Below are 25317 nucleotides of genomic sequence, written 5' to 3' on the forward strand. Positions count from 1 at the left end.
CCCTGGGAGACATTGCAGAAGACAAGCCACATGGAAGCAACCAGAACTCTGAAACTGGAGAAGCCACAGAGAGACCCCTGCCGGCACTGAGATGCTTACAACGCCACTGGACTTTCTGCCCACTGGCTTGTGATCATCCTGCATTTGGCTTCATTGCATGTGTTGTGTGAGTCTGAAGAGGATTTTATAGATTGGTATCGGGCATATGGGCTGACATCAGATTTATGGCGTTGGACTGGACTGGGCTGGGATGTTTTCTCAATGTTCAATTGCTCTTATATATAAATCTCTTTCTTATACACATATGCGTGTCCATGGATTTGTTTCTCTGGTCTATCCAGACTGACACAGTGAGGTTGAGTTGGTTGTGGTTCATAGTGACTCTGTACAACAGTGAAGCATTTACATATATTAGCAATTTTCCCCAATTTGAAAAGGTTCTAAACAGTTATAGACTTTACCATGGCATTCCACAGACAGTTACAATCTTTTGCAGGTTTTATTGTTTTTTAAAAACTTAAAAAAACTTTGTATTGTTAATTAGTTGAAGGTTTATAGAATACACACACACACACACACACACACATATGTTTTCCATTCGACAGGACATAAACGTTTTGTTTCCTCAATGTGCCATCACTTATCCCACTTCCTCCACATACTTCCTGTTTCCGTTCCCCCCTTTTCCCTAGCCCTCTGTTCTTCATCCTTGGGTACATACTGCTCTTTTCATCTTAAATGGTTGATTTTTCTACCAAAGAGGTGAGTTCAATTCCAGACAGGAAGGACCATCATCACCACCAGTCTCTATTCAACCCATAAGCCTAGTCCTTTTTCTATGATTTTGGGTCGTGGTCCATGTTTTTTCTCCCATTCTGCCTAAGACCTTCTAATGTGATTCTTCTCGGAGCAATGTAGAGTAGCGATGGCTGGGCACCATCTAGTTCTTTTGGTCTCAAAGTCATAGATACTGATATTTGCATGGTCCATTGGATCAATGTTTCAGTATATATTTTGATTTTTATTCTTCCTTTTTTTTCTGGATGGGGTTAAACCAATAGTTTCACGTTAAATAGCTGCTCATAAGCTTTTAAAATCCCTGCTCTCAATGTAGGATGTAGCACATTGTCTTTGTGAACTATATTATGCCAATTGACTTTGGTGCCCCCTGTGACTATGCTCCTAGTCCCCCAAGCCCAGTGACACATTCCCTCCAAATGATTGGTTACATCTAACAAGTTTTTATAACTTTGTCCCCTGTATGCACTAATATAAATATATATGAATATGTATATATTTACAGCAAAGGTAATATACATATGCAGATATCCTCTGTCCCACATGAACCTATTCATAGGTATACTCCTACTGTCTCCCTCCCACACCTGGCCAGCCTACAAATCTATCCAAGCCTCTACTCGAGATCACTGCTGTTGCAGGATTGTGCATATATAAGTATTTCGCCTTTTTGCCTTTAACTCTCGCAAACTTCCCAGTATCTTTCTCTCCTCCATCATTTTTTGCCAACTTCTATGGATATCGCCTGCCCCTCCATCCAAGTTAAGACTTGTCTGCCCATGACTTCTCCTCCTTTCCTTTCCCTCCCACCCCTCGTAGTCATCAAAGAATGTTTGGTTTAGTGTGAAAATCTTTTTACAATAGTGGCTTCCTACAATACTGGCCTTTTTGTAATTAGCTAATTTGGCATAGTGATTATACACTGGGCTGCTAACTCTAAGGTCAGCCATTTGAAACCATAGCCCTCAGGGAGAAAGATGAGGCTTTCTACTTCTGTAAAGAGTTACAGCTGGAAAAAAATAATAATTTATAAATTATCAAGGGTTCATGAAGGAGGGACGGTGGGGGAGGGAGAGGAAAAATGAAGAGCTGATGTCAAGGGTTCAAGTAGAAAGCAAATGTTTTGAGAATGGTTATGGCAACAAATGTACAAATGTGCTTGACACAATGGCTGTATATATGGATTGTGTTAAGAGTTGTACGAGCCCCCAATAAAATGATTTTTTAAAAGAGAGAGTTACAGCCCTGGAAACCTACAGGGACTGTTCTACCTTGTTCTGTAGGGACGATGAGTCAGAATTGACTTGATGGCAGGGAGCAATGGTAATTTCACTCGGCACAATGCTCTCCTGGTTGATGCATGTTATAAAGTGTTTTGCAAACTCATCATTATTTTTTTAACATTGTGTCATATTCCATTTTGTGTATGTACCAAAGTTTATTTATCCATTTCCATGGATAGGCATTTAGGTTGTTTCCATCTTTTTGCTATTCTGAATAGTGCTATAATGAACATGAGTGTGCATATATCTATCCATGTCTCGACTCTATTTCTCTGGGGTATGTATCAAGTAGAGGGATTGCTGGGTCATGTATTTCTATTTGCAACTTTCTAAGGAACCTCCAGAATACTCTCCACAGTGGAAGTGCCGTACATAAGAGCTTGCTTGGTGAGTTAACTGGAGAATCACTAGCTAGACAAAGTTTTGGCCTCGTGTGGCTTGATAAACTTTGAACATCTCTTGCCTGTTAGATCACTTTGCCCTTCAGGTTGAAGGCCTAGCCCTGCACTACCTGCAATCTGGTTTCCTTCCTGGGATTCACTGGTGAGATGTATATCTATTTTGTTTTTCCCTTTCTAGCTTGTTTGAGGAAGTGAAAATGGAGGGAAAGGCTAATGTCAATCAGGCATTTAGTCAGTGTGATTTGATAGGATCAGATGGAGAGAAGGGAAGCAAATGTTTTCCATCTCCAGTTCTACCTTCTTAAAGATTTCAATGAGAGAGAGAGAGAGAGAGAGAGAGAGAGAGAGAGAGAGAGAGAGAGAGAGAGAGAGAGAGAGAAGGCTTTCTACTTGCGCAAACAATTACAGTCTTGGAAACCACAGGGGCAGTTCTATGAGTTGGAATCGACTCAATAGCCAGTTTGAGTTTTGGGGGGAAAGATTTAGGTATCAACAGAAAGCAGTCTGCAGTAGTGTAGGAAAACAAATGAACGTGTAAAAGCAAACCCTTTTGATGTGGATTAATTTTTTTAAATTAAAAAATGTAGTAAAAACACACATGACAAAACATGCACCATTTCTAATTCCTACATGTATAATTCAAGGACCTAGAAAATATTATTCAAGTGTTCTCATTAGCCTTTTCCAAATTACTCCACCCCCGTCAACGTAAATTTGGTGTCTCCTTAAGCATCAACTCCTCTGTTCGCTCTTCCCTTTCATCCCTGGTAATCACTAAAGCACTTTGGTTTCTACTTCCGTAAGTCATTGCCCATCGGTGAGATCATACAGTATCTGTATTTGTCCTTTGCTGGTGGTCTTATTTTGCTCGGCATGTTTTCAAGATTCATCCATGCTGTGACCTGCATCAGAACTGTTTACTGGTCCTGATTTGTGGTAACTTGTTAACGTCCCTATCAACCGCCCATACTTGTGAGTTTTATCTGTGAGTTCTGTGTGGCCATTGCTATGAACGATTGAATCGAGCAGAAACCTAGAGTGTGGTGGGGGGTGTAGTTAGAACAGGTTGGTGTTAGAGTAGGTAAAGAAGGATGGCAAATAGAGACATGACTGACCCCTTCCTCAGAGCAACAGGGAAGCTACAGGAGGTCAGCTATGACCACTACACCATTTTCCAGTGTGTGCCACATTCTAATTACATAGCCTGTTGGTTCCTGCAACACGTATGTGAATTAAGCTGTGTCTCAAATGTGCTCTGTTTGAAAAACAAAACTTGTAGTTATTCCTATTTTCTCAATTGTACGCTTAGAGATATATAAAGATTGCCATCTGCTGAGCCTCCAGTATCGATTTCTCATTGTCCACTTCCTGATTAAGCCCATGTAATATATTTTGGGTTCTGTTTTATCGGGACTCCGCCTCTAATAGCAGCTTTTGAGTTAATTAGGGTTAGAAGTCCAGCTGTTTTAAGTAGCAGATTTGTGTGCAAGAGAATTTAAATTCTCTGGCTCTCCTCCCTTCCATGGATTTCCTAGGTCCAGCTGAACGTTGGGTTATCAAACCCCCAAAGTCCACTGCCACCGAGTTGATCCCTACTCATAGTGATTCCACAGAGGGTTTTTGAGGTTGTAAATCTTTTAGGAGCACATAGTTTCAACTTTCTCTCCAGAAACTGCTGGTGGGGTTGAACCGCAGACCTTGTGGTTAGTAGTCCAACACTTACCTGACAATCTTTTTTTAAAAACAATCATTTTATTGGGGGTTTGTACAACTCTTATCACAATGCATACATATATCCATTGTGTCAAGCACATTTGTACATTTCTTGCCATCATCATTCTCAAAACATTTTCTTTCTACTTGAGCCCTTGATATCAGCTCCTCAATTTTCTCCTATTTCCCCGCCCACCTCCCTCATGAACCCTTGACAATTTATAAATTATTATTATCTTGTCATGTCTTACACTGTCAGTCATCTCCCTTCACCCACTTTTCTGTTGTCTGGCCCACAGGGAGGGGGTTTTATGTACATTCTTGTAATTGATTCTCCCTTTCTACCCCTCCTTCCCTTCACCCTCCCAGTATCGCCACTCTCACCACTGGTCCTGAAGGGATCACCTGTCCTGGATTCCCTGTGTTTCCAGTTCCTATCTGTACCAGTGTACATCTTCTGGTCTAACTGAATTTGTAAGGTAGAATTGGGATCATGATAGTGGAGGGGGAGGGAGCATTTAAGAACTAGAGGAAAGTTGTATGTTTCATCATTGCTACACTGTACCCTGACTGGCTGGTCTCCTCCCTGAGACCTTTCCATAAGGGGATGTCCAGTTGCCTACAGGTGGGCTTTGGGTCCTCACTCGGCATTCCCCCTCATTCACAATGATAGGACTTTTTGTTCTTTGATGCCTGATACCTGATCCCTTCGACACCTCGTGATCACACAGGCTGGTGTGCTTCTTCCATGTAGGCTTTGTTGCTTCTGAGCTAGGTGGCCGCTTGTTTACCTTCAGGCCTTTAAGACCCTGAGCATTATCTTTTTTGATAGCCTGGCACCATCAGCTTTCTTCGCCACATTTACTTATGTACCCACTTTGTCTTCAGCGATCGTATCAGAGAGTGAGCACTCAATTATATGATTTTTCTGTTTTAATTTTTGTATATATTGAAAAAGTTTATATTTAGCATTAGCCATCTGGGCTCAGTTTAGATTATTCCAATTTTGTTGGCAACATCTAAAGCTTCATAGTCAGGAGCCGGTCTAACATATGCCTTCTTCTTCTCACCGTCAGGCCTGATCAAGGTGTTGACCTTGGCTACGTCAGTGTCATAGAGCTTCTTCACAGCCTGTTTGATCTGGTGTTTGTTGGTCGTGACATCCACCATGAATACAAGTGTGTTGTTAGCTCCGATCTTCTTCATGGCAGACTCTGTGGCCAAGGGGAACGTGATGAAGGCATAATGGTCCAGCTTATTTCTCCTGGGGGTGCTCTTTCGAGGGTATATGGGCTCAAGGTCTTGGGCCGCTGGAAGGTGGGTGAGGTGCGGATCTTCTTTTTTGTGTGGCTGTGGATGCCTTTCAGCACGGCCTTCCTGGCTTTTAAAGCCTTTGCTTTGCCTTCCATTTTGGGAGGGCCAGAAGCTTTCTTCTTCGCCATCGGTGCCATCTTCGTGAAAAGGCAATTTTTTGTTCTTTGATGTTTGATACCTGATGCCTTCAGTACCTCGTGATCACACAGATGTGATCCCTTCAGTACCTCATGATCACACCGGTGTGCTTCTTTCATGTGGGTGTTGTTGCTTCTCAGCTAGATGGACGCTCGTTTACCTTCAAGCCTTTAAGACCCCCAGAATATATATATATATATGTATATATATATACATATATATATATATATTTGACACCATCTCTTTTGATAGCCAGGCACCATCAGCTTGTCTTCACCACATTTGCTTATGCACCCATTTATCTTCAGCGATCATGTCGGGAGGTGAGCATCATGAAATGCCAGTTTAATAGAACAAAGTGTTCTTTCATTGAGGGAGTGCTTGAGTAGAGGCCCAATGAACCTGACAATTCTTAAAGCAGCTCAGCTGCCAATCAAAATCTCAACAGCTCAAACCCATCAGTCTCTCGACGGGAGAAAGATGTGACAGGGTGCTTCTGTAAAGACCAGCTTTGGAAACCTTACAAACTCACTGCCATTGAGTCGGATCTGACTCAGTAATCTTATGGGGGGGTCTTCCAAGCTGTGTATCTTCACCAGCACAGATTTTGTTTTCTTTCTCCTTCAGAGCAGCTGGTGGATTTGAAGAACTGACCTTGGTGGTTAGCAGCCCAATGCTTATGAGACACAGTAGTTCTAGTCTGCCCTGTCGAGTGGCTGACATGGGAAGAATTCTTGTTTTCTAGGTGGGAGACCTGCGTTTGCCAGTGGAGACCTTCAAGTGCAGTGGAGGTGTGTGCTGGAGACTGACACTGGAAAAGATAATAGGAAGAAATTCTGCAGGGATACAAACCAGAAGTTACATGTGCTGCTTGAATGTGCAATTAAAACAAACAATGAAATCTATCACAGGATGGTTGGTCAAGCTTTGAGAATTTGACTGATGGGGGAAAGGCAAAGCCAGAAGTTATAGCTCCTCTTTGGGCTGTAGTATATTTAATATGCTTGCGAGTAACGAGAGACAAAAATCCAGTATTGCTGAATGGCTCTAAATGGCTCTAAATGGCTTCTGATTTTTTCATTGGGACAGGAAACTCATCCCATGCCTAGAAGGGTCAGTTCCTAAATATAGACGGGAGAGAAAGAGAGAGAGAGAGAGAGAGAGAGAGAGAGAGAGAGAGAGAGAGAGAGAGAGAGAGAGAGAGAGAGAGAGAAGAAAATTGGTTTGGGAATCAGAATTGTTAGGCTATGTAGGCATCTATAAAGTTTTCCCTATATTTCCACTTTCTAAAGTGGGTTAAGTGAGAGATTCAAAAGATTTCTCATTAGTTTTAAAATACCTCTACTTTGTCCATATTTTTTAAAACCTGCGGAATCACAAGGGTTGTCATGAAAATTTTCTGTTTTTATTCCCACTGCTCAGGAGCAATTTTCAACTCTTGTTTATCTGGCTTACCTCCAATCGATATAAATAAAAAGGTCATTTTCTTGACTTTTAAATTTGGCGTTCGCTACAGCAGTGGTTCTCAACCTTCCTAATGCCGTGACCCTTTAATACAGTTCCTCATGTTGTGGTGACCCCTCCCCCACCATAAAATGCTTTTCGTTGCTACTTAATAACTGTCATTTTGATACTGTTATGAACCGGGCAACCACTGTGAAAGGGTCATTCAACCCCCTAAGGGGTCGTGACCCACAGATTGAGAACCACTGCTCTATGGTCATCCTGAGGTGCCCTGGTGCTTATTCAGGTTATAAATTGGCCTGCTAACTGCAAGGTTAACAATTCTGAACCACTATCAGCTCCACAGGTGAAAGAAGAGGCTTTCTAGTCCCATAAAGAGCTTCAGCCCTGGAAAACCACCCCGGGCAATTCTGTATTCTAGAGGATCTCTGGGAGTCAGATCAGCTGGATGACAGCCCGTGAATGGCAGCCAGCCTAGAGGTGGTTCAGGGGTAGTGTTCACCTTCTCCAGGCAGCCACACCTGTCTACCCCTGGGGGCTTGTGAACTGTGATGCTGAACAGGTGGCAGTGAAGTTGCCAATCGAAGAGGGATTAGAAAGAAAGACCTGGTAATGGACTTTCAAACACTGTCATTAAAATCCTAAAAAGAGCAGTTCTCTGACACAAAAGGGTCAGTCACCATGACTCCAAATCTACTCCATGGCAAGTGATGTCTAGACCTCTTACTAGATGAAGCTCTAGCCCGCTGTACTCCCGGGCTCCCATATCGATTTCCTCCTAGAAAAATCACCCATAGTTTGCATTTAAGTCAGTAGTTACCATTGACATCATTATGACCAGGTGAATGTTCACAGCGGAGCCACTTGTTCTGTCAGGATGACATTTCCTTCTCTGGAGAATTTTCTGCTTTTCTTGAAGGTAGGAACTGCTTTCTGTTTCTTATCTTCTAACTTTCTGTAGACACAGTTACTAGTTCAGCCCCAGCCACCGGGCCAGAGCACTAACAATCCTCTCAGGAGCCTGGGGTTTGCTATCTTTCCAGGATCTTTTGGAGATACTGCCTCCCACAGGCCCTGCTGCTTCTCCTTCAACCTGAACAGGGCGCCCTTCAGCCTGCTCTCTGCCTGCCATCCTGTACCCTGTGACCCACAACTGGGAATTCACATCCCCTCTCCTCTGGGTTGAATCCCTATCCTATAGCTTCCTCCTTAAAAAACAACAACAAAAAAAAAACCCCTTTATTCTAGTTATTGAGAGTATACACAGCAAAGCATGGACAAATCAGTGACGTGGATTCTATTTGAGTTGGACCTCCAGTCTCACCCTCCTCCTCTGCATTGTTCCTCCCCCATGAACGCCACTCACTGCCCCCAATGCATATCCCACCTTCAGGCCTGTGGCTTGCTCTTGTCAGTTTGATCCCATCTAGAGGGTCACTATGAGTCGGTGTCCACTCAATGGCAGGGAGATTGGTTTTTATAGTGATTTTAAAAACGACATTCTTTACTCGTCAAGCTAAACTGTTCGGTTTTCAGAGGATATTTTAAATTTATGGCTTAAAGATAATCTCCAGGCAGCAGCTCCTCAGGCGGGTTCACCCAGCCCTTGTTTTCCTCTTGTTTGGGTGGACTCTGTCTTTCAGTAATTTCCTAAGAAATTGAGAATTGGAGGCAAATTTGACTTATCTGAGAAATTGGGCGTATCTGAAAAATGTCTTGATTCCATTTCCACACGGGCTTGACGATTTGACTGTGTTTAGAATTCTGGGTTCAAAATAACTTTTCCTTGAGAATATTAAGGCACTGCTCCTGCTATTTTACTTTCCAGAGTTCACTTAAGAGTAAGGTGACCAGATTTTAACATTGGTAAAGCGGGACACCACTGAACAGGGTGGGTGGGGGGGAAAGGAAGGTGTGTTCTTGATTAAAAATTTGGTCTATATGGAGCAACAAAAATTTTCATAGAACACAAAAATAGAGTTGTAATATATATTTTTAAATTTCAGCATAAGTACAATTTACAAATATAATACATTAAAATTATGTAAAGTATTATTTTATTCTTTGGCATATTTTTCATTTGAGTGAATTTTTTAGTAGATTGCTGTCATTTAAAAGGTCATGAAAATTTTCACAAGAATTTGTTCAATTATATTTCACACATAAAATGGCTTTCAAAGTCTCAACACTTACTTGTGATTTTTCGGATGGCCACACTTTATTTACTGTAGAAAAAAATCGTTCATGTGCAGTATTAGTTCCTGGTAAGGACAGCGTGTATTCCACAATTTTTAGTGCATCATTGTATGGAACATGGTTTGTTTAAAAATGGTGAAATATTTCGAACCAATAATTCTCTATTGTGATTTTTGCTGAGGCCCAAGATTTAACCTTTTCCTTATCAATATTTTAAAAGAATGAACCTCATTATAAAAGGTCATTTTCAGAAAAATTGTTTTCGTCGTTGCCAATGCCAAAAAATGCCATTGTTCATTAAGTCCAAACAATGGTGGTCGAATTCTAAAAACAGATCAACAATGCGAACTTTGATAAGCAGTTCTCGATAATCAGTTGTCAACAATTATTTGTTAAAGCGGGACGTCTGGTCACTTTACAGATCCCGTGTGAAATTATTGTAAAATTATTCTAGCGTCTGCTTTCTCTTCAGTTGTGGTCTCTATCGGTTTTATATGACTGTTGTTGACTGATCCATGTTTGCTCTCTGTCCCAGTCTTGTATATTTTTCGGCTTAAGGAAGCTGGCATGAGCGGAATTAGGAAGACGGGAATTGAATCCATCGCTATTTGGGGCCACGGGAAGGGGAAGTGGGGGAATTGGGGAGTCAACATAAGTGTGTAAGAGAAGGTAGAAAAGATGCCAGAGTTGATTGTGGTGATAATTGCAAAGTTCCTCTTGATGCGATTGAACTCTTTGAATTGAATGATATTTTATTTGTAACAATAAAAAATTAAATTTGTTTTAGGAAGAAGGAAAAAAGTTTTGACCAATTGTTCTTTTTTTAAAAAATCATTTTATTGGAGGCTCATACAACTCTTATCACAATTCATACATACATCAATTGTGTAAATCACATTTGTATATTCATTGCCCTCATCATTCCCAAAACATTTGCTCTCCACTTAAGCCTTTGATATCAGCTCCTCGTTTTTCCTCACTCCCTCCCTGCTTACCCCTCCCTCATGAACCCTTGATAATTTATAAATGATTATTTTGTCATATCTTACACTGTTCGATGTCTCCCTTGACCTACTTTTCTGTTGTGCATCCCCAGGGAGGAGGTGACATGCAGATCCTTGTAATCAGAACCCCCTTTCTACCCCACCTTCCCTCCACCCTCCCAGTATCACCACTCTCACCACTGGTCCTGAAGGGATCATCTGCACTGGATTCTCTGTGTTTCCAGTTCCTATCTGGACTAGTGTACATCCTCTGGTCTAGCTAGATTTGTAAGGTGGAATTGGCATCATGATAGTAGGGGAAGGAAGCATTTAGGAACTAGAGGAAAGTTGTATGTTTCATCGTTGCTATACTACACCCTGACTGACCCATCTCCTCCCCATAACTCTTCTGTAAGGGGATGTCCAGTTGCCTACAGATGGGCTTTGGGTTCCCACTCCGCACTCCCCCTCATTCATAATGATTTTAATTTTTGTTCTTTGATGCCTGATACCTTATCCCTTCGACATCTCGTGATCATACAGGCTGGTGTGCTTCTTCCATGTGGGCTTCGTTGCCTCTCAGCCAGATGGCTGCCTGTTTACCCTCAAGCCCCCAAGTCCTCAGATGCTACATCCCTTGAAAGCTTGGCACCATCAGCCCTCCCCACCATATTTGCCTATGCACTCATTTGTCTTCCGTGTTCGTATGGGGGAGATGAGCAGACAATGATATGATTATTTTGTTCTTTGATGCCTGATAACTGATCCCTTTGGCTCCTCGTAATTACACAGGCTGGTGTGCTTCTTCCATGTGGGCTCTGCTGCTTCTCAGCTAGATGACCGCCTGTTTACCTTCAAGTCTTTTAGACCCCAGATGCTATATCTTTTATAAGACGCTATATCTTTTATTGCTGGGCACCATCATCTTTCTTCACCACATTTGCTTATGCACCTGCTTTGTCTTTAGTGATCATGTCAGGAAGGTGAGCATCATGAAATGCCAGTTTAATAGAACTAACTATTCTTGCATTTAGAGAGTACTTGAGTGGAGGCCCAATGTCCATCTGCTACCTTAATACTAAACCTATACATATATGCACATAGATTTATATCCCTATCCTCATATATAAATAAATTTACATATGTACATACTTTTATTTAGACCTGAATAAATACCCTTTGTCTCCTAGTTCTTTCCTCTATTTCCTTTTACTTTCCTCTTGTCCCACTATCATGCTCAGACTTCATTTGGGTTTCAGTAATTCCTCTCGGTTACATTACCCTTGATCATGCCTCACCAGGCTTCCTACACCCTCCTCACCACCGATTTGTATCACTTGTTGTTCCCTTGTCCCTGGGTTTGTTAACACCACTTCCTTTCCCCACCTCCCCTCTCTCATGTGCCCCCCCACCCCCAACCATCAGCCCCATTGTTTTCTCCTCCAGATTGTTCAGCCTACCTTATTTAGACAGACCTGAGGAAATAATAACGTGCACAAAAATAAGAGCAAAGCAACATAAAGGAAAACAAAACGACAACAAAAAGTCAATGTAAAAAAAATCCACCACCACAACAAAGAAAATCCTGTAGTTAGTTCAAGGACTGTTTGTTAGCCTTTAGGAGTGTTTTCCAGTCAAGTCTGATAGACTGCCAAGCCCTGGCCCCAAAGTCTATTTTTGGTATTCCCTGGGGACTTCATTGTTCTATTCCCCAATCATTCTTAAAAGTGACATTTTCCCTTCTTTAAAAGACTTTTGGCTTTTTTTTTTTTCATTCTTGGTGTTTTGAAATTACATGATAGTTCAGTGAGGTATGAATCCTTTGTATTCGTTATGTTGATCACTTTTGGGCCCTTTCAAGCTAGAAATTAATTCCCTTCTATTCAGGGACTTTTTAGTATCATTTCAGACACACTGGATGTATGAAAAACCAAACTCAACTGCCATCGAATCTGTACCAACTCAAAGCAACCCTCTCAGACAGGGCAGAATTATACCTGTGGTTTTTGAGACTGTAACTCTTTCCTGGAGTCAAATCCATGTCTTTCTCCCCTGGATCTATGAGAGGGCTCAAAAAAAGATCATGGAATCAAGTAGAACTTTTGAAGCCCCCTTGAGTTATTAGACCTCCTGGATGAATCCTTTCTATTTCTTACCACTGTCCTGCCTCTTCTGTCTCTGGGTTTTTTCGTATGTGCAGTCTCTAGGAGATGTTCTGGGCTTCCTTTCCCAGCACGTCTATTAAATTCACTTGTTTGTTTTTTACTCACCACCCTATTTTTCACTTCCAAACAGTTTTTCATATTCTCTGAATTTTCCTTTTTTAAAAGCATCCGGCTATTGTGTCACTATTTCCCTTTTCATAGATGGTAATACTAGTTGGAAAGATGTTTTCAACCAGAATGCTTTCTGTTGTTTGTTTTGACCTCTTTCTTGTTCTCCTAATCTAAGCATTGGCTGTCTGTCTATAAGTAAGAGAGACACTGAAGTTTCTGGAAGCCCTGGTGCCCAGTGGGCCAGGCTTGTTGACTGGTAGGTTTCAGGCAGGGTAATTGGGCAGTACTTTTGTACTGAAAGTATCTGTAGATCTCAGAGGTCAACATCTGTAGATCTTTTCTCTTGGGACTGACACACTTGTTTTCTTGGAGAGAAATTCTTTAATCTTCTTTCTGGGGAGTTATAAGCTGGCTGCCAACCTTCTGGCAGCTAAGGGCAAGGAGATTGTAGGCTTTCAGTTCCCCTGCTTTTGGTACAGGGAGTCCACTTCCACCACCAGCGTGTCCACTTCCACCACCAGCGTGTCCACTTCCACCACCAGCGTGTCTACTTCCACCACCAGCGTGGGGCTTTCCATCTGGAGCTTCTGACTGAGTTAACTTCTCTCACACTTCTGAGTTGTAGTTACCTGCTTTTGTTAGGATGGAGTCTAGCCTGTCAATGGTGATAGCCATTGGCTATCTCTGTGTGGGCTTGGCCTTCTCCTGAGGTTTTTGGGAACTCTGGTCTTCCTCCTTGGAGGCAGAAGACATTCTCTAGACTCACTCCTTGCAAGACATTCCCTATGGAGAAGACACATGGAGAGAGGCTAATGGAGCCAGACCTCTGGAGCTGGAGAAGCCACATGGAGATCCCTGCCAGTGCTGATAGACTTACAATGCCACTGGATCCATAAGACTGCCCACCCACTGGCCTGTGATCTTCCTGCATTCAGTATCATTGCATGTGTTTGGGGAGTCTGAAGAAGACTTTATAGATTGGTATCAGACATATGGGCTAATATCGGACTTGCGGACTTGATCTGGACTGGGTTGGGATGTTTTCTAAATGTACAATTGCTCTTGTATATAAAGCTCTTTCTTACACACACACACACACACACACACAGACTGGGGTCAGGGGTGTTTTGCTGTTTTTTTTTTTAATAAAGATGTACAAGTTCCTCTCTTTCAGCCCCACCCTAATCCCCATTCTCAGTAGTACCTGTCACCCTCCAGCTCTGAAATCTTTTTGATTCTGCAGCTCAGATTTGCCTGCTCTTTGCTAGCGTTCACACCCCCTTCTCTAGTCCACTAAGTCATTACTATGCCAGCCTGTTTTCCAGCTCCTAAAACTTCCTTGAAGCATGATGCTGCTCGTGCCTCCCCATGTGTTCTCTTTATGTGTGTGGATCTATACCCCTCGCCCCGTAACCATGAGTGTAATAGGATCTTTGGAAGGGGGCGGGAGAGACATATTTAATTCTCCATATTAAACTAGGAATGCTCCCAGCTCTTTTTTTCCCTGTTTAACACGTGTGTGTGTGTGTATTTAGGAGAATCCAATAGGATTGTACTGTAGGGTATTTTTGAAGGGGTACAGAGATATTTAGAGTGACAAAAATGATCTTAAAATAGAAAATTAACAGGGAGGGGAGAAAAACAAGGAGCTGATATCAAGGGTTCAAGTAGAAAGAAAATGTTTTGAGAATGATGATGGCAACAAATGTACAAATGTGCTTGACACATGGATGGATGGATGGATGGATGGATGGATGGATTGTGATAAGAATTGTATGAATCCCCAATAAAATTATTTTTTAAAATTAAAAATTTTTAAAAATAAAATAGAATATTAAAGATGAACTCTTTTTTCCCTTTTTTTCTGTAAACAATGCAATTTTATTAGTTAAATAACTGATTCTTATATTAAGAGGAAAAGGAAATATAATATTTTCTATATCTAGAATTAGAATATTAAATAATAGTTATATTTTCATAAAATTCTTATGGAAACCCCTTCAGTTCACTTAATTCGATGTAGTTAGCTTTGAATCGAGGCCATTATGGATGGGCAGTGATTTGAGGCATTTCCTTAGTTTTTACATAAGGTTTTTTAATGAAACAAACACCTTGATTTAATATACTCATATACATGTCTGACATAGTATAGTCTTATTTAGGAGTCTGATATTGTCTATTCTTGTGGATTTCAATAAATCAGCAAAATTTATCTATGAATAATAGGCTTAAAATAATGATTATCTTATAATAGTAATTCTTAAAATTTTTAAAGACACCTCTTTTTTTCATTTTATTTATTTATTTTTAATCTTTTTATTGGGGCTCATAAGGCTCTTAGCACAATCTGTACATACATCAATTGAGCAAAGCACCCTTGTACATTCGTTGCACTCATCACTCTCATAATTCACCTTCCACTTGGGTTCCTGGAATCAGCTTGGTTTCCCTTTTTTTCCCCCCATCCTCCTCCCTCCCCGATCCCACCCCTGGTCCCTTTATAGTTTATAAATAATTATTATATCTTATCTTACACTCCCCGGCGTCTCCCCTCACCCGCCTCCCCCTTGCCCATCTCCCAGAGAGGAGGTTACACATAGATCTCCGAGATCGGTTCTCCCTTTCTACATGCCCTTCCCTCCTGGTGTCGCCACTCCCACCGCTGGTGATGAGGGGTTCGTCTGTCCTAGATTCCCTGTGCCTCCAGATCCCCACTGCACCGCTGTACATCCTCTGGTATAACCAGGTCCGCAAGGTAAAGTAGAATTGGGGTCATGATGATTGGGAGGGGAGGAAGCGTTCAGGAACTAGAGGAAGGTTTTGAGTTTCATTGTTGCTACACTGAACCCTGAGTGGCCCATCTCGTCCTCACTACCCCTCTGGAAGGGGTGTCCAGCTGTCTACAGGTGGGCATTGGGTCCCCATCATGCACTCCCCCTCTTTCACGGTGATGTGATTATCACCACCACCCCACCTTTGATGTTGGAGACCTGGTCTCCTCTGTCCTTCATGGTCATCTATGTTGGTGTGCTGCTTCCGTGTGGGCTTGGTTGCTTCTGGGCTAGATGGCCGCTTGTTTGCTTTCAAGCCTTTAAGTCCCCAGACGCTATATCTCTCAGTAGCCGGGCACCATCAGCCTTCTTCACCACACTTGTTCACACATATACATACATCAATTGTATAAAGCACATCCATACATTCCCTGCCCCAATCATTCTCAAATCATTTGCTCTCCACTTAAGCCCTTTGCATCAGGTCCTCTTTTTTTTCTTTCCCCTCCCTCCCTTCTCCCCCCTCTAAAGATGAACTCTTTAACAAACAAATTTAAATGTCCTATTTAGACCAAGTAAAGAAAATGAACAAATCATCAGGGAAGCTGAATTATGTGACAAAGACTATGTCAGCAGGATTAGAGGAAGGCACTTGAGATATGCAGATGACACTGCCTTGATCGCTGCAAGTGAGGAGGACTTGAAGCACTTGCTGATGAAGATCAAGGATCGCAACCTTCAGCAAGGATTACAACTCTTTGTAAAGAGGATCCCAAATCCTCATAACTAGACCAATAGATACCATGATAAATGGAGAACAGATTGAATTTGTCAAGGATTTTGTCTTGCTTGGGTCCACAATGAATGCTTATGGAAGCAGTGGGTCAAGAGATCAATTGATGTATGGCATTGGGTAAATCTGCTGTCAAGACCTCTTTTAAAGTGCTGAAAAGCAAGGATGATACATAGTTCACTAAGGTATACCTGACCCAAACCATGGTATTTTCACTTGCCTCTATGTTAGGGATCTCTAAAGAAATAAAACCAGGACACTTGTGATTTTATATATATTTATATAGATAGATATATACAACATAAGAAATAAACAGCTAATTAGTCTATAGAGCAGTACAAATGACTCAGTGCAACTCACTTCCGTGAGACAGCTAATACACTGGCAGTCCTTCAAGTCTTGAGGACCACCGGATGCAAGTCAAGGAAGCAGACAGCTGAGTTCTCCGTAGAGCAGTTCAGGCAATCTGGCCACAGGCAAGGTCACCAACAGTCAGCCAGATGACAGGGTTCGACAGTCCTCACCTCATGGGATGTATACTCCAGTAGTGCGGTGAAGCGGGTCTTAAAGGAACCTCAAACTACAGCAACACAGTCCATGGGTTGGATGTCCCACAGGTAGTGTAGCTTGCAAGTTGAGGCAGAAAACCAGCTAAGGCAGGCGCACCCTGGTCTGACCATCAAAGAGCAAGAGACAAGAAAGGAAAGGCTCACTGAATCATTTATCTCTCCGCCCTTCAATTAATTCCACATCTGTTCATTGGCCAGGTTGGCACAATAAACCTACTTATCACACCTCGTATGCATGTGAAGGTAGGATATTGAATAAGCATGACCAAAGAAGAATCTATTTATTTGAATTATGGTGCTGGTGAAGAATATTGAAAGTACCATGGACTGCCAAAAGAACAAACACATCTGTCTCAGAAGAATTACAGCCAGAATGCCCCTTAGAGGCAAGGATGGCGAGACTTTGTCTTATGTACGTTAGACATGTCGTCAGGAGAGACCATTACCTGGAGAAGAACATCGTACTCTGTAAGGGGGGGGGGCAGTGAAAAAGAAGAAGACTCTAGGTAAGATGGATTGACATAGCGGCTTCAAACACAGGGCTTACACATAGACACAATTGTGAGGATGGTACATGGCTGAGTAGCATTTTGATCTGTTGTACATAAGGGTTGCTATAAGTCTGAGCTGACTTGATGGCACCTAACAATAACAACAACATTTAGAGCATGTGAAACTGTTAAAGAAAATAATAATGTTAAAAACATTGAGAACTTAAAAAAATATTGTACATTATTATCGTATTTTCTCCATAAAATAGCCCTGTGAAATGTTTTCTACAAATTTAAGAAAACCAAGGCTTAGAGGAATTCAAATTTAAAACTTCCTTAAAGTCCTTCAATTAAAAAGGGTGATCTAGGATTAGAACTCAAGTCTTTATGATTCACAGCCCTATGTCCTACTCCTGCTGTGTGATAAGGGAATTAAGGACCCAGGAATGGGGATTACCCTCCTCTACCATGACACACCTTTGTTAATGGGCACATCCCACTAAAACCCACTGTTATGGAGTTGATGATTCCAACCCATACTCACAGACTAGAATTGCCATCTCTTTCTCCCAAGGAGCAGCTGGTAGGTTGGAACTGCTGACCTTTTGGTTAGCAGCTGAGTGCTTTAGCCACGATGCCACCAGGACTTCCATGGTAATGAGCACAATGGAGCCCAAAGGAAGGGGAGAAGCTAGAGGCAGGAGGTGGAGTTTGGTTAGGGGTCATCCAGTCAACTGACCAATAGACACAGTGTACAACAGAAGGGAACACCACCAGGTGCTGCCCCATCCTCTCCATCATTATCGAGCTCAAGCCTATTATTGCAGCCACTGTGACCATTCATTTCTTCAAGGGACTTTCTCTCTTTCACAGGTTCTCTGCTTAACCAAGAATGATGCCCTTCTGTAGGGACTGGTCCCTCCTGATAACATGTCTAAAGTTGCTGAGACAAAAGCATCGCCATCCTTCTAAGGAGCATGCTGGCTGTGCTTGCTCTAAGGTGGATGGTTTGTTCTTTTGGCCGTCCCTGGTACTTTGAGTAGAGGTGGCCGTTGCTGACTCGGGAGGGAAGGTTGAAGATTAGCGTATCGAAGTGTATCCTAGGAGATGTGTCTGTGTGCATAGAAGGAAAGGGCAATGCCTTCCTTCTCTTTCCTGGTTGTCTTCCACTTCGTAGGCAATTTAATTTCACTTTCTCTGCCTTTTGCTTCCACTATTGTCTTTCACTTTCTTCCTCCCCCCTCCAATCGACATTTGACTATTTTGTCCCCATAAATAAGGTAAATATCTTATGTTTAATTATTGCCTAATTAAAAAATGTTAAATCATACTTTGATCCCAACCTTACTGACAAACAATATTTTGGGCATCCATAATTAAAACATTAAAAACTAACAGCCTATGTGAAAAATAGACAAAGATATAAGCAGACATGTTTTCCAAAGAAAATAACAGAAATGGCCAATAAACACATGGAAGATGGTCAACATCATTAAAAACAAACAAACTTTGAGAATAGCAAGTGTTGGTGAGGGTATGGAGCCCTGGTGGGAATGAACAATGGTGCAGTCACTGCGGAAAACAGCTGGGCAGTTTCCCAAACAGTTCATGCCACTCTTGAGTCGGTACCACAAAGAATCAAAATCCGGACCTCAAAAAGACACTTGGGCACCAATGTTCACTGCAACGTTATTCACAGTACCTAAAAGGTGGAAACAAAGTGTCCATCAGTAGATGAATGGAAGGAAAATATACAGTATCTACACTCAAATAAGATGTATCAACGCAGTCCCTGGAGAAGGACATCATGCTTGGTAAAATGGAAAGGCAGCTGAAGAGAAAAAGGCTGTGCTGAAGAGCTGGATTGACACAGTGGCGGCAGCAGCGGGTTCAAACACAAGGACAATTGTGAAGATGGTGTACGACTGGGCAGTGTTTGCTTCTGTTGTCCATAGGCTCTCACGGAGTCGGAACCAACTCAAAGCACCTAGCAACAATACACGATGGCATATTATTCTGTCATAAAGGGAAATGAAATCTTGCTATATGCTACGACATGTGTGAACCTTGAAAACATTTTAAGTGAAATAAGCCAGACCCAGAACAGATATTCAGACTCCACTTATATGAAATATCTGGAAAAGGAAAATCCAATGCAAAAGAAGATTGATGTAACCAGGAAGTGAGGAGTGAGGGGAGAACTTTGGGGTTCCCATCATAGCTTCCACTTAAAGGTGGTGAATTGTATTTTATATGAATTTTTCTTTGAGAAAGCTTTCTTAAAATTTTAAATGCAACATTGAGAAATATCTTTGAAAACAACAAAACCCCGCAAATTCTTAAATATTCTTAAAAGAAAATATATACAAGAAACAAGGTGCGAGGACCTGATGCAAAGGGCTTAAGTGGAGAGCGAATGCTTTGAGAATGACTGGGGCGGGGAATGTATGGATGTGCTTTATACAATTGATGTATGTATATGTATGGATTGTGATAAGAGTTGTGTGAGTCCCTAATAAAATGTAAAAAAAGAAAAAAAAAAAGAATGACCAGGGCAACAAATGTATAAGGGAGCTTTGCTCAACTGATGTATGTATGGATTGTGATAAGAGTTGTATGAGCCTCAATAAAAATATTTATTAATTTTTAAAAAAGGTGGAAAAAGAAATAAAAAAAAGAAACAAGGTGACTGCTAATTTAAAAACTATAACTCAGATGGTACTATTAAAAAATGAGCGGTAATGGTAAATGCCATTTATTAAGCATCTGCTTTGTAACAGGCTCCCCATGTGTCCTATGCCTTTAATGATTGTGACAGTCCTTGGAGCGCTCATTTTAGTGTGGAAATTTCAGTTTAGAGGATGAGTAGATTATCCCAGATTACACAGCAGTGGGGGGCCCAGGGCTGACACCCAAATCATTTTGCTGCTGACGCCTGACCTCCAGAGCTTACTTGTGCTTCTAGGTGTGAAAACTTTTTGGCAGGGGGAAAAATGAGGAGCTGATGCCAGGGGCTTAAGTGGAGAGCAAATGTTTTGAGAAGGATTAGGGCAGTGAATGTACAAATGTGCTTTACACAATGGATGTATGTATAGATTGTGATAAGAGTTGTATGATCCCCTAATAAAATGATTTAAAAAAAATACAGGACCACTACATGAGTTAAAACAGGACCGGCTCAGCTGGGAGATAATTGACTTGGAGATGGGGAAATGGTTGTGTTCACACCCCCCAGAGAGGGGACACACAGAGCAGCAGCGGTGCTGGTCTCTGCAGAGTTTGGTGATGGTGGAGCAGGCAGTACTCTGCGTCTGGATGGAGGGCCTGGGTGGTCATATATGAGGGGCTTGAAAAATTCACGGAAGCAGAGAGTTCAAAGATAATGGGACTTGTCACAGACTGTTTGCAGCCCCCCTCAAACATCACACATACCAATTTCAGGGGTGGGGGTGCTGCAGAGCCCTGCCTGAAGAGCTACTCTTTGGGCTCAAAGAGCTGGCCTCCAGGCCTCTATATTGACTAAGTGCGATGCTGGTTAAGTGGTTCTCCAGGTTTGTTTTTTTTTAAATGAAACAGAAACCACACCCAATGGCTGATTTGTCCCCATGTCACGGTTCATTTCAAGCTCCCATCATTTTCCAGCTAGCAAAATTCGAGAATATTAAACAGTTGACTGATGAACTGGTAGGAGATCACCTGATGCAGCACTGGGCAATTTATAAGGCATTCAGGGCTCAGTCTCAGAGGCCCTGGTGCTATGCAGGGGAGCTGAGAAGGGACTCAGAAAGTCACTGGGGACTTAAATGGGGATCTTAGGCAAGGATCAAGTTACTATAACTGGAATACCAGAGGGAGCTTTTTTTGTGGAACAAAGACACTCAGATAATAGAACTGGAATATGAGATCAAGACAGGGCTAGTAGAAATACTCAATGATAACAATGATTCTGTAACAGTAATAGTGAGTGTCATGTATAGGTAACTCATCATTGGCCAGACACTATGCAAAATAACACAGAGATATTATTTTATTTATTCTTCACAGCATGAAATGCACCGTTATATCGATGAGGAAACTGAAGCTCTGAGAGGGTACTTTGCCCAAGCGGTTAGCACTAGTTGAAAGGAACAGACAGGATTTGAACTCATGAACTGTGTGATCACTGTGGCTTGTCACCACTTATAAAAGCTCTGTGTTAGTCTAGATAGTCCAGAGACATGCATACGTAAATAAGAAAGAGCTTTATCTGATGGTGCCAGACTATCAAAAGATATAGCATCTGAAAGGCTTGAAGATAAACAAGTGGCCATCTACCTCAGAAGCAACAAAGCCCACATGGTAGAGAAGCACACCAGCCGGTGTGATCATGACGTATCTATGGGATCAGGTATCAGGCATCTAAGACTCAGAATAAAACCATGCCCAAGGTGAATGGAGGTGGTGGGGGCATGGAGTGTAGACCCAATGCCCATCTGTAGAAATTGAACATCCCTTATAGAGGGGTCACAGGGAAGAGATGAGCCAGTCGGGGTGCAGTATAGCACCGATGAAACACACAACTTTCCTCTAGCTCTTTGGTGCTTCCTTCACCCGCATTATCAGGATCTCCATTGTGCTTACAAATTGGATTAGACTAGAGCATGCACACTGCTACAGATAAGAGGCCAGAACACAGGGAATCCAGGATAGATAAACCCCTCAGGGCCAACAAGGGGAGTAGAGATACCAGGAGGATTAGGGAAGGGTGGGGGGAGAAAGGGGGAATTGATCGCAAGGATCAATCTAGAACCCCCTTCCAGAGGGAAGAATAACAGAAAAGTGGGTGAGGGGCAATGGAGGACAATGTAAGATATGGAAAAAATAATCAAGGGTTCGTGAGGGAGGGCAGGCAGGGGAGGGATGAGGAAGAAATGGGGAGCTGATATCAAAGGCTCAAGTGGAAGAGAATGCTTTGAAAATGATGATGGCGGCATATGTGCAAATGTGCTTGACACAACAGAATGTATGGATAGTGATAAGAGATGTAAGAGCCCCCAATAAAAGTATTTAAAAAAAGAAAGCGCTTTACATAAAAGAGCAATTGTATATTAAAAAAATCCCAGCCCAGTCTAGATCAAGTCCATAAGTCCAATTTTAACCCATATATCCAATACCAGTCTATAATTTTCTCTACAGACTCATACAACACATACAATGACACTGGATGCAGGTAGATAACAGGCCAGTGGGTGGAAAGTCTTGTGGATCCAGTGGCAATGGAAGCATCTCAGTGCTGGCATCAGTTTCCATGTGGCTCCTTCAGCTCCAGGGCTCTGACTCCATCAGCATAGCTCCATGTGTCTTATCAACAGAATGACCAAGCAGAAAATGATTTTATCTGACCTCCCGTGAGCTATTTATCCCCGTTGAGCCTCCAAATAAGGTCATCAAGCTGTGACCTGATTGACCGGCTAGACCCCACCCCTTCACAAATTGACAGGTGATTATGTAACTGCCACCAGCTCCTAAATAGGCTCAAATATAGCAACAATTGTGAGGATGACACAGAACAGCAGTGCTTCCTTCTGTTGTGCATAGGGTGGGTATCAGTTGGCACTCACTTGACGGCACCTAACAACAATGGCAACAACAAAGAAAGGGTAGCTTGATGCCAAAGCCCGTCAAAGTCTCAACTAGGAAAATTGGTCCTGGGACAGGGGCAAGTCCTCAGATGTGCGGGTCTCAACTGAAAGGTAAGAAAGGTTCAGGGGCAGGACCAGGACCAGGAAAGTTTTCACCCTAGTGTAGAGGCTGAGCTAGAGGGCAATACCATGGGGCAGAAGAGCACTAGTCATACAGGCATGTCTCCTTAAGTTGACCTGTCATCTTACCTGGCTGCCAATTAGTAGACGAGGGCTGGGTTAGGCTGGGTTCTCCAAAGAAGCCAAACCAGTGACACATATATAAAAAAGGAATTTATACCCAGAGTGACCTACCCAGCCATACAGCAGACAAGTCCAGTCCAGCTCCATCTGTGGGTGAAAGGCTAAGCTGGATGAATGAAGGCACTTTTCAAAGCCATAGTTTTATTAACAGTAAGGAGGGAACAACAGTGACTGAAAGGGGTGATCAGAGACCAGATCACAGCTGTTGGGATTCAGGAGCAAAAAAATCTCAGAGGTTATCTGTCAGAACAGGAGAGCCTTGGGTTTCCAAGACTGCATACAGGGGAGCATCTTATCACAACTTGGGTTCAGGGAGGAGAGGCAGAGGCTGGGCTGACAAGTCCATTTACCAATATGCCCTTTTCCTGTGCTGCTCCCTTCCCGATTGCAACCAGAGACCCCCTGTTTGCTACATTAACCATCTGTTGACCTTTCCTGGTTGAGGTTTCGGTTGTAGAGGGTAGCCCACAGTTCCAGGAACTCGGGGATGCAGGGATGCAGACCTCAGAAGGACCTCAGGTGTCATTCCTCATGCACAGTGATCCAACCCCATCTTCCCCCCGAGTTCCCACTCCAAAAGGGCCTTCTTCCAGGTGGGTCACTGGTGTCCTGAAAGGTTGTCCAGGTGCCTCACAGGTCAACTTACTTCCTACCCTTCGCCCCTTGGAGACCCCCAGCCCTCCCCCCCGCTTCCCCCAGCCCTCCGAGGTCTTTCTGTTCTCTTTATTGCTGTTGAGTCTGCTGCTTCTCATGTCTGCACCCTTGCTGCTGCTAAAAACCGCTGCAGCTGGTGCTCATTCATTAGAACATGCCGTTGCCAGCAAGTTGAACCGCCTCCATAGACTGGTGGGAAGGAAGTAAATTCCATCGTCTTGAAGACATTTTTATGGCCAGACTTAAAAAAATTTTTTTTTGATTTAGTAATTCCTCCCATGTCTCGAAGGCCCCCTGGTGGCGTAGTGGCTATGCATCGGACCACATTCTGCAAGGCCAGCAGTTGGAAACCAGCAGCTACAAGGCTGGAGAAAGAGGAGGCATTCTATTCCCATAGAGTTTCAGTCTCAGAAACCCACAGGGGCATAGTTATACCCCACCCTCGGGGCTGCCACTGACTGGATGGCATGAGAGTGAGTTCCAGGAATTCATTTATTCATATACTCACATATTCATTCAGCAAGCAGGTGGCTGTGAGCATCTTCACTGAGCCATCCACTGCAGCAAAATCAAGCACCAAAGTCCTCCAGTCCATCTGGCTCATGGCACCCTTACAGGACAGTACAACGGCTCTGGGGGGTTTCCAAAGCCGTGGCCGGTTCAGAGGCAGGCTGGCTCACCTCTCTCCTGTGTTGAGGCTGGTGGGGTTGAGTCACTGACTGTGGTGGGCAGCTGAGCACTTTAACCCTGAAGGTGGTGGGACTAGAGGTGGGTACGCAGTGCTCGTCACAGGCCTAACTGCGGCCTTTCCCGACAGCCCCAGGATGCTTGAGCAGTCTTGCTTCCAAGTGTCTCTCACTTGAAGAGATCCTGCTGTTTGAAATTATTTGCACATCTCCCTCTCCCCTACCTGTTCCCCTTTGGACAAGGCAGTGGGAGCTGATTTGCTATTGATTAACTGCAGGAGCAGTTCAGCTTTCGGGCGGAGAGGAGCCGTACTTTCCTTTCTTGCTGCAAGACCAAGGGGCTAATCCAGCTCTCTCCTCTCCAATTTCATGTGGTAACCTCTGGTTCTATTGCTTGGAGTTTTGCTGCCAGAAAATTGACTCTAGTGTGACAGACAGTTCCTCTCACCACCCCAAGGCAGGCCTGTGGGTTAGGGTGAGTTGTAGGTTTCCCGAGAGATTAGGAGCCCATTTCCTGACAGCGGTAGATTTTAGAATTGTGGGAATGAGGTAGTTAGTTTATTGTGCCAACCTGGCCGGCAAACACACGTGGGTTAATTGAAGGGTGGAGAGATAAATGGCTCCGTAAGCCTCGCCTTTCTAGTTCTGGGGTCTCTTGCTTTTTGATGGTCGGACCAGGCTGCAGCTGCCTTAGCCTGCTTTACCTGGCAAGGCTCACTTCCTGCAAGACATCCCTGAGGAGAAGCCACATGGACCTACCCCGATGCAGCCCTGGGTGCTGGAGCAGCCGTGTGGAGACCCGTGCCAGCACTGAGATGTTTACACATTCACTGACTCGGCTTTCCTCCTGCAGTCAGCATCAC

General features: G+C 43.0%; 1 protein-coding gene and 1 pseudogene across 1 annotated transcript in view; one reads left to right on the forward strand and one right to left on the reverse strand.

The window, feature by feature from the left end:
* The window catches only part of ASB13 (ankyrin repeat and SOCS box containing 13), a 58673-nt gene that overhangs the window by 5681 nt on the left and 27675 nt on the right, over positions 1-25317 (forward strand). The gene's annotated exons all lie outside the window — the stretch shown is intronic.
* LOC142451313 (large ribosomal subunit protein uL23-like) lies at positions 5186-5646 on the reverse strand (annotated as a pseudogene).

Source organism: Tenrec ecaudatus, chromosome 6, assembly GCF_050624435.1.
Source record: "Tenrec ecaudatus isolate mTenEca1 chromosome 6, mTenEca1.hap1, whole genome shotgun sequence".
Lineage (NCBI taxonomy): Eukaryota > Metazoa > Chordata > Mammalia > Afrosoricida > Tenrecidae > Tenrec > Tenrec ecaudatus.